The 9,475-nt window shown below is 28.1% G+C and overlaps 1 pseudogene; it reads left to right on the plus strand.

Annotated features, from left to right (window-relative positions):
- The first annotated feature begins 3,149 nt into the window (after positions 1-3,149).
- Positions 3,150-9,475, plus strand: part of LOC107475850 (stromal cell-derived factor 2-like protein) — a 10,850-nt pseudogene continuing 4,524 nt past the window's right edge.

Raw genomic sequence — 9,475 nt, forward strand, 5'->3', positions numbered from 1 at the left:
GAGGGAGGGAGGGGGAGAGAGAGACCGAGTCAAACCCGCGCCTACGCGCGCAAGCACGAGAGAGAGGATCCATCACCAACGTGTCACCGCTGCTAGAAGAGCTTCGCGCATAGCCGTCGGCGAAGAGGGGAAAGAGGAGCTGCGTCCCATTGCGCCAATTACTGTCGTGCTTCTTGGTCGCCGATGAGGGATCCCAAGAATCGTTGCCATCGCCGAGGAGGGGGACGCGCGAGAGGGACTCGTCACATTGGTTGTCGTCGCCGTCGCCGCTGTTGAGTAGCAGTGGTCAGAGCCGTTGCTGAGGGAGTTCGCCAGAGGTCATCTCTAGAGCTGCCGTACTCCGTTCTTGGTGCGGGTGAGTATTGGTACTTGCATGTTGTGATTGGGGTTACGGATGTTGTTGCAGAAGCATTATGGAGCTGTGGTTGCAGCTGCCGCTTTTGCGAGCTAGGAGAAAAAGGGTCTTAACGCATTTTGCGACTTATGATTTCGACAATCGAGGTAGAAGCAATTTCTAATATTCAATTTACTATCAAGAATTGTTAGAAGTCGATATTAATGCAAAAATTGTACTTTTAGAATTTTCGTAAATCTTGTGGATTGAATTGAATTATTTGGATGACTCTAATTGTTTGTTTGCTTGAATTATTGATTGGTGGTGGTGGCTAGAAATTATGATTTTTAATTGATTATGTTGAAGTTGGTTTAGACTGTGATTTATTGGAATTGGTTTGATTTTGTTGGTCATGAATTAAGATTTGGAAATGATTTGAAAAAAATTTGAGAAATAGTTTGGATGGGACCCGAGAAGGGTGGCAAAGTCCGATTTTTAGGGAGGTGTTGCCGAAATTTTATGAGAATTATGAGAAGTTTTATTTTGGTTAATTTGGATTGAAGAATTGTTTTATTTGATTTTGATTTATTGAAGAATTCAGACTCGATCACTTGGTACTCAGCAATCTTGCGAATACTGTAGTTCTTCACACCTTGAAGCACCACCTTTCGACTTCTGAACCTGTGTCAGAAACCGGGGTCCTCTCATGCATGGCGTCCAGATCTAGACTGTGATTGTGACTTGACACAATCGATAGCGCCGAAATCGGGTGAGTTGGAGGCAGCACATGGTGCGCCACAGCCCCGGCAGGTGTCTCCGGCACAAACTCATCCTCATCGCCACCATCGAAAGACTCACTGTCTGCACTGTCCGCCACGTAATCCTCGTCCGACTCCTCCTCATCCTCCTCCGCCTCATACTCCGGAATTGCGACATGAATGGGCGGTGGTACGAGAGGTCGATCGTCCTGCATATAAGTTTCGTGTACGGAACCCCCACTACCACTATGACCCACCTCGGCGGACAGCTCCATTACCTGTTCACACATGATCCTCCCATGAATGTCGAACATCAGTCGCACGTGCTCGTCCCCGTGAAGTCGGAATAGTCGAAATCGGAAGACTCTATTTTCCATAGATGCCAGCAACCTATACCCCACCCTACCTATCTCCCTCGCTTGTGTACCACCGAGCTTGCTCAATATCAAACTCTTCAAATCTGACAACGTCTCCACACGCCGAGTGCGAAACAATATCGGATCCTGACACTCAAATGTCACCCGTTATCGCTATTTCTCATACAACAATTGCCAATTGGGATAAGCAAGCATAACTATGAATGGATTGTTACTAGCCATTCAGCTTTTTTTTTTAGAGAAAAACGAGATAGAAAAATGATATGAAATGTGTGTGGAGAATAACAAGGGTTACACATCCTTTTATAGATGCTGAATATTTATCTTTTATTATCTCGTTTACCGTGTAAACGAGATATGGCAAGGGAATTTAAATCGATAAATGCTCGTAAAATTATTTATTTTAGTAAAGACTACATTTATTTTATTTATTAAAATAAAAAATCCTATTAAAATGAGAGAATTAGAAAATAAATATTTGATAATAAAATGATACAAATATGCAAACACATAAAGACAATTGTGACTCATCATATACGATGCTCAAGGCCAAAAAATAATAAGAAAAAACGAGTAGCTTTTCTGCATAAACATGAAACTACTATAATGTTATATTGTGAGATGCAAAACAAAAAATCCAAGACGTTGTTTAAGGATAATTAAGCATGTGACACTTGAACCAACTTAAGCTTATGTAATGAAACTAATCATTATATTAATACTATACTATTTGAGACTTGCGATGTAGCTAAGACTAAATTAATTGCTAAAAATGTCTAAATACAAAGAACTCTCTCTTGTGGGATAATATCAGCAAATTAATTAAATTAAATTATGTAAGAAGCATATGGCCAGTTCTGGTTTTGATTTTAAGCATGCCCTCCCTTCTATGGATTAAGTGAGATTCAAAATATTTTTAAGGATTTGACATGAAATAATCTTCTTTTACCTAAAAAGTGCACTAAAATCACTCTATATTCTGTAGAGGCAGAGTCCATCAAATATATTTTCTGCTATCATCTACACATTGCATCCAAATTTCATTTTTTAACTGCAAAAAATCACAAAGAGTTACTTATAACAAAATCATTGTATTATAAATAATATGTTGATGAGATTAATATACTCTTATATTTTCTCACATTTTCACTCTTAACACAAAAATTAAAAAAATATTCAATCACGGAAAAAATTATCAAGTTAAAAATGTTCAAACACTCTATAAACATCAATCTGTAAATATCAACAATCACATAAGATCAGAATCAAGTTTCTTCTAAGTAGAGTAGTAGACACAAGTTTAGTTTTAGTTTGTAATGATAAATAAGTTCCTAATGAAAGAAATAAAACTTGAGTTAAGAGCAACTACAAGAAATGACATCGTATGAATTCTAACTTTCGAAGTAATCATCATATTTGAACTACTTAGGTAAGTAATTCAACTCCATATTTCCAAATTTTATATCACCATGACAAATCATATCCAAAATCTCAGAGAAAGAAATTCACAGTTACAAATCCAAAGTTCATAGAATAATATAACTAGCTAGGGGAGAGTTAACCAAAGTTCATATTTAAGTCTCTATAACATATTTTTTTAAGACATAAAAAAACTGAAAAGACAGAAGAAAAAGTTACCACAGGAGGCGACACTGAGAAAAGAACGACGGGATGTGAGCAATGGCAAATCTAGACGGGAATGCGATGATTTGCAACAATAGCGGAACGAGCAGAGGAAGTACGCGGCGAGGGACAGACAGCGATAAACTCAAGAAGGAGAGATGGTACTGACGAGAATGGCTCCAACGAAAACGACGCCCACTACGACTCGACGAAAAGTGACTTCTCTCTCCACTCCGCCGAAGAATGAGGGAGGTGGTGAGAAGGACGCTGTGTGAGGAGAGAGCTTAGGGTCAGGGTTGAAAAGTGATGGGTTTTCTTAATTTAAATTAAAATCTAGTTTGTTTCTATTGTTTAAAATAATAACTGATTTAGCAACTAATTAATTTGTAACTTTTATTTTTTAGTTGGTCACAAATTTGGTCACTAATTTAGTAACCAACTGCTCTAATGCTAAGATTTTATAGTTGGTTGCTAAAATCGATTGCTATATTAATCCTTAGCAACCGATTTAGTGACTGCTACCTTAGTAATTGAATTAGCGACCAACTATTTTATCAATATATTTTTAAGTCGGTTGCTAATTCGGTCGCTATATTATAAAATAGCAACCAATTTAGCGACTGAATGCTTTAAAACTAGCATTTTATAGTTGATCGCTAAATCGGTCGCTATGTTAAAACTTAGCAACCGATTTAGTGACCAACTTCTTAGCAACCAATCACCATAAAGCTTATTTTTATATTGGTCGCAAAATCGGTCGCTAAATTAAAAATAGCGACCGGTTTAGCGACCAACCACCATAAAACTTGTCTTTATATTGGTTGCGAAATCGGTTGCTAAATTAAAAATAGCCACTCATTTAGCCACCAACATACCCTAAAAGCTTGTTTTTTGTTTTGGTTGCTAATTCGGTCGCGAAATTAAAAAAATTGCAACCGATTTTAGCGATTGACTAGATTGACTTTGTCATTGGTAACTAAATCATTCACAAATTTTAATTTTAGCAACTGAAAGTGGATAGTTACTAAATTGGTCGCTAATTGAAACTCCTCTACTGAGATTATGTGGTTAAGTTCTTATTATCCTCTACAATCTTATCTTTTTCAAGAAACAAAAGATGAAGTCTATAAAAATTTTACTAAATTTTTGGTTGTACTTTATCTATCTTAATATCTTAGATATTTTCACTTACTTTTATTATTGTTATAAATCTTTGTAAAGAGGGATAGAAATGTGATGGTAATTATATATGCGTGTGTCTTGCTAACGTAAATTATTCTTAAATATGTAACGTGCTGTGATGATGTGAATGTATATATGCATGTTTGGATGAAGAAAAAAAATTTTATTCTCGCTTTTCTAAAGAAAAGTCAATAAAATTTTCAAGTAAAAGTTTTTACTTATTATTATTATTATTATTATATATAAAAGTCGTCCTAATATTTTTATTATCAGAATGACAAACCTAAATTTATGTTAAAATAAACATTAGGAATTAGACTTATTAATTTTATCAAGAGTGTTTACATATTATATTATTCTTTTTAGATTATGCTTATTATTAAATTATGAGATTTATTTGTTTAGGTTTACATAATTTATTTGATTTTCAACAGAGTTGTAGAGTCTTATTTTTTAGGAGGAATAGAGATTTGGTTGAAAGAGGATCAAACGTATTTCTCCTTTTTCTTGAGGAGATAGATTTTTCGGATGTTGCACATGTCAAAAACGTTACTTTTGATAAAATAGTATTATGGAATAAAAAAATAATTAGTAAAAAAATAATATTCTCTTTTAGTATATTAGCTTTTTATGATGAATAAGTTATGAAATACAGAAATAGATAAAATAAAAAATAATGAAATTGTATTTGTTTAAATTAAAGAAATATTCATGACAATATAATTGACAGTGGACATATAACTATTAGACAATAAATAATAAAAAAATATTGTTAGAAATATTAGATTTGATATTAAAATAAAAAATATATAAATAATTAATAAAAAATAAAATTTGAAATCAAAATATTTAAGTTGAAAGAAAGAAATAAAGAAGAACTTTTAATAAACGAACATGATAATAAATTGAATCAAATAACATATATTTAAATTAATGAGTATATTACGTATATATAAAAATTAGCCATCATTATAAAATACATGTTGAAATATAAATATACATTAAAAATAAATTAAATCACACATATATTTATATACAAATATATTGATAGCTAATTTTAGTATTTAATTTTGATGTACAAATAATATTTTTGTTAAACTAATTAAATTAAATAATTGATGTAATAAATTAATTATAATTGTTCAAATTAATAGGATAAGTTAAATAAATAAAAATATCTTATAAATATGTTATGTAAATAAACTATATTAATCGAAATACATAAGACGTAAAATTAATGCAAATTAAAATAAAATTAATTTATTTTATTCCAATAAAATCAAATAATTAATTAGTTATAATTAATATAGACAAACAAAATATTAAATAATAATTTGATATTTATCTTAATCAAATTAAATAAATAATTTATTAATTAACGTATTTAAATAAATCAAATAAAATAAATTACAAAACACCTTCAATAATATGCCACGTTAACTATACTATTAATTGAAAAAATATAATTTAATAATAGATAATAGATAAATAAATTAGGAGATTTTGTGTTTTTATATTTTTATAATTTTATTAGCATGTATAAAAGTTTACCCAAACAAATCCAATATTTAAATAAATTTGATTGTACTTTCTTTTTTTTATCAAAAATAAGGAGATTCGATTCCAACCTCATATGAAAAAAATATGTCATTTGAATTATAACTCATTGCCAAATTTGATTGTGCTCTAAATAAGAAAACAATAAACATAAAATTGACTACAACAAAAGACAGTAGTACCTCGAGACCAAATAGGATATTGGTTGATTAATAGAAAGAATTGGAATTATAATTTTTATATAAAAAGAATAAACTTTGATAAAAATAAAAAATACATTATTAATATTATTATTATATACGGTAGTTAAAGAAAAAAATTTGAAAAAATAAACAAAAGATTAGAACAAACATTCATAAAAAATAAATAAAATACTTTATATATGATGTCTATGAAAATAAAAGTATAATATAAAAAATTTTATTAATAGTAGCTTATCTAATATCTATATTAGTTAAATCTTCAGGAGAATCCAATAAATCTTTATAAAGAAGGTAATAAGTGAAAAGATATTTAGCAAATAAAGCGAATTGAATAAAATGTTGACCAAGTACAGATTCATCAGAATTGTCATGATTCAGCTCATCAAAAAGGATAAAAGAATTGTCATGATTCAGGAATGTGTAATATTCAAGATTTCAAGTTCCTCAAATGTTTTGCTATGCACAAATTTAATGAAGAGAGAGAATAATATGCAGCGGACTAATGGTTGGAAACTTGCATTGAAAAAAAAAAAGGTGACGAATTCAATAATTAATTGAGAAAGAGAATATGGTTATAAAAGCTACTACTACAAAACAATCAATAGCAATAATTTTTAGAATTTATTAAGGGTACTGAAAATAAATTATTATTTTTATTTATAAATATTCAAAATGATAATACATATATATGTTGAAAAAATAAAAATAACTTTATATTTATAAAATTATATCTATTGAAAAAACTTTGTACATAATATATTTTAAGACAATCCAATAATAAATCATATATGATAAAAGTTTATAAATGAAAAAGATGACTTCTTTTGAAAAGGTAAAATAAAATTGAAAAAAATTAGTTATCTTATATTTTAAAATATAATAATAAAAATACTTTGAACTTTTTATTTGTTTAATGTTTTGGAAATGTAAAAAATATATATTTACAATCATTTTTAATAAAATATTTTTATATGATATTCTAATAAAAAATATTTTTTAAAATACAAAATATTTTCATAAAATAAAAATAAAATTGTATTCATTTACATTGTCATTAGTGGCTAAATGAATTTGTAAGAATAATATGTATATGTTATAAAAATATGTTAGATGTAAGTGTTAAACCAATGACCTCTCACTTAAGTAGCATTTGGATGAACGATGGAGATGGAAAAACTGAGATTGAAAGATTGAGACTGAAATAAGTATCAGTATTGTGTTTGGTATAAAGTGTGAGACAGAGATTGAAATAAAAATAAAACTCTAATTTAATTTGTATAGAGTAAAGTTGAAATTAATTAATTGAAATAACAGTATTTAAATATAAAATGTTATTAAAATTTAAGTCTTCGTCTCTAAAAATTTCAATCTTCTGTATCTCTACTTTTTAAAAGTACTGAAATACTAAAATTTTGAGGACAAATATTGAAATTTTAGTACCCGTTTTTGGTTAACAAACATGATATTGAGTCCCAATCTTTCAGTTTTCATCCTAGTACCTCAAAACAAACATTACCTTAGTGTAAAAAGTCTTTATAATTGAGTCAAGATCATTAATAAATAATTTAACACTTTTATTTATATAAAAATCAATTTTATTTTAATGATATATAAATACAACATTATATCACATTTTATTCGTATTTGTGTTATTAAGTTAAGTAAATACTTTTACGTAGAATTGAATATTTGATGGTTATATTGTTTATAGGACGATTGTATTATTTGTATTGAATTTTTAATTTGCATACTCACTAGATTATATAATAATATTACATATTTGTGAAAACTTGCGTGTAGATCAGATACTCGCGGGTTGACCGCAAGTAGGATTAAGGTAGGGTTGGATTGTTTTCCACCCACGAATAGAATAGGGTTAAGTTTTAGTAACAAATTGAACCCGCTTAGGCCTAGTTTGGGTAAATAACTTAAATAAATTCTTTTGAAAAAAGAACTTAAAGCATAAGGACTTTTATTAATAGTAACTTATAAATAAGTTATTTTGTGTTTGGATTTTTAGTTATAAAAGTACTTATTTTAAAGTTGTAGTGTTTGGATAAATAACTCAAAAAATACAAATTTTTGTACGCAAGAGAATGAATATTAAAATAACAATGATAATAAATACTTTTCAATATTGAATGTTGATTTTACATAACCTAATCACTAATATTGTGTATGATATAGTATGTGAAAATAAAAAATAAATATAAAATGTGTTTCAATATATATTTGTTGCTGTTTTTTTTTTTACTCTTATTAGAACTCCCTTCTCCGAGGTCAAGAAATTGTTATAATTAACTATGAAAATAATAGCAAGCTATATAAAAATAAAATCACATGTGAAAAAAATAAAATTAAAACTGAAATTTCATACCACAGTAAAATACAAATTTAATAATAAAAATAGAGTGATAAAATAATTAAAAAATTACCTAGAAAGAAAATATGCAGTAGGTTATTCAGATGGAAGATTGTCTGAAAATGATGGTGGAGGATCAATACTTCCAACAGATGAATAATTAGTGAAAATAGTGATGGAGGGGCCGTACTTCCAGCTGATGAAACATTGCCAATGCTTCCAGCCAAAACAGAGTCAAAAAGGAAAGTAGATTTTTTTGTTTTGAAGTTAAATTTTTTTTAAGGAAGCGGTATAATGACTTGTCGAAAAGTAGAGAAGTCATAGATTTCTACTTGTTCAAAAAGTTGCCAATTAACTTTTTGAAAAGTTAAAAATCTTTTTTAAAATGGTGTCAAATACGCGTATTGTGACTTTTTCATAATTCAAATTCCAAAAGTAAAAAAAAAAAAAATAGTTTCTACTACTTCTCAAACACGCTCTTAAAGTCTTAGTAGAATTAGGGTTGAATTCAAACCCTACTCTATCCTACTCATTATCCAAATAATTATTTATGAGAAGATAATTTATTTTCAAACGTTAAAAATAATAAAAATACATTTGGTGAGCATATTTTCAAAATGTATTTTAATATTTTAAAATTTAAAATTATATTTTTATTCAATTATAATTTAATTATNTCAATTATAATTTAATTATTTAATTTTTTATTAAGTTAATATTAATTTTTATATGGTATCAAATATAAAATAAATTACTATCTTAAAATTGTTAATTGCATGGATAATAAAAAATATTATTTATAATGCAAAACATAAACAGTTTTTTAAAGTTATATTATTTCATTTTATAAAAGGTATATCTCAACGACTATAAACCATGTAAAAAAAAGTTCTAAACCCAAGTAGCATATGTATATACAAATTTAAATCAGTAAAATCACTACTTACACATGTGAAAATTGGCTATTGATTCATTACACTATACATAATGATTAGTTTGGTTGTTAATTTTTTCTATTAAAAAAATTATTTTTATTTAATTAAATAATGAAAGATATATGCATATATAAAAAAGAATAT

This window comes from Arachis duranensis, chromosome 2, assembly GCF_000817695.3.
Source record: "Arachis duranensis cultivar V14167 chromosome 2, aradu.V14167.gnm2.J7QH, whole genome shotgun sequence".
Classification (NCBI taxonomy): domain Eukaryota; kingdom Viridiplantae; phylum Streptophyta; class Magnoliopsida; order Fabales; family Fabaceae; genus Arachis; species Arachis duranensis.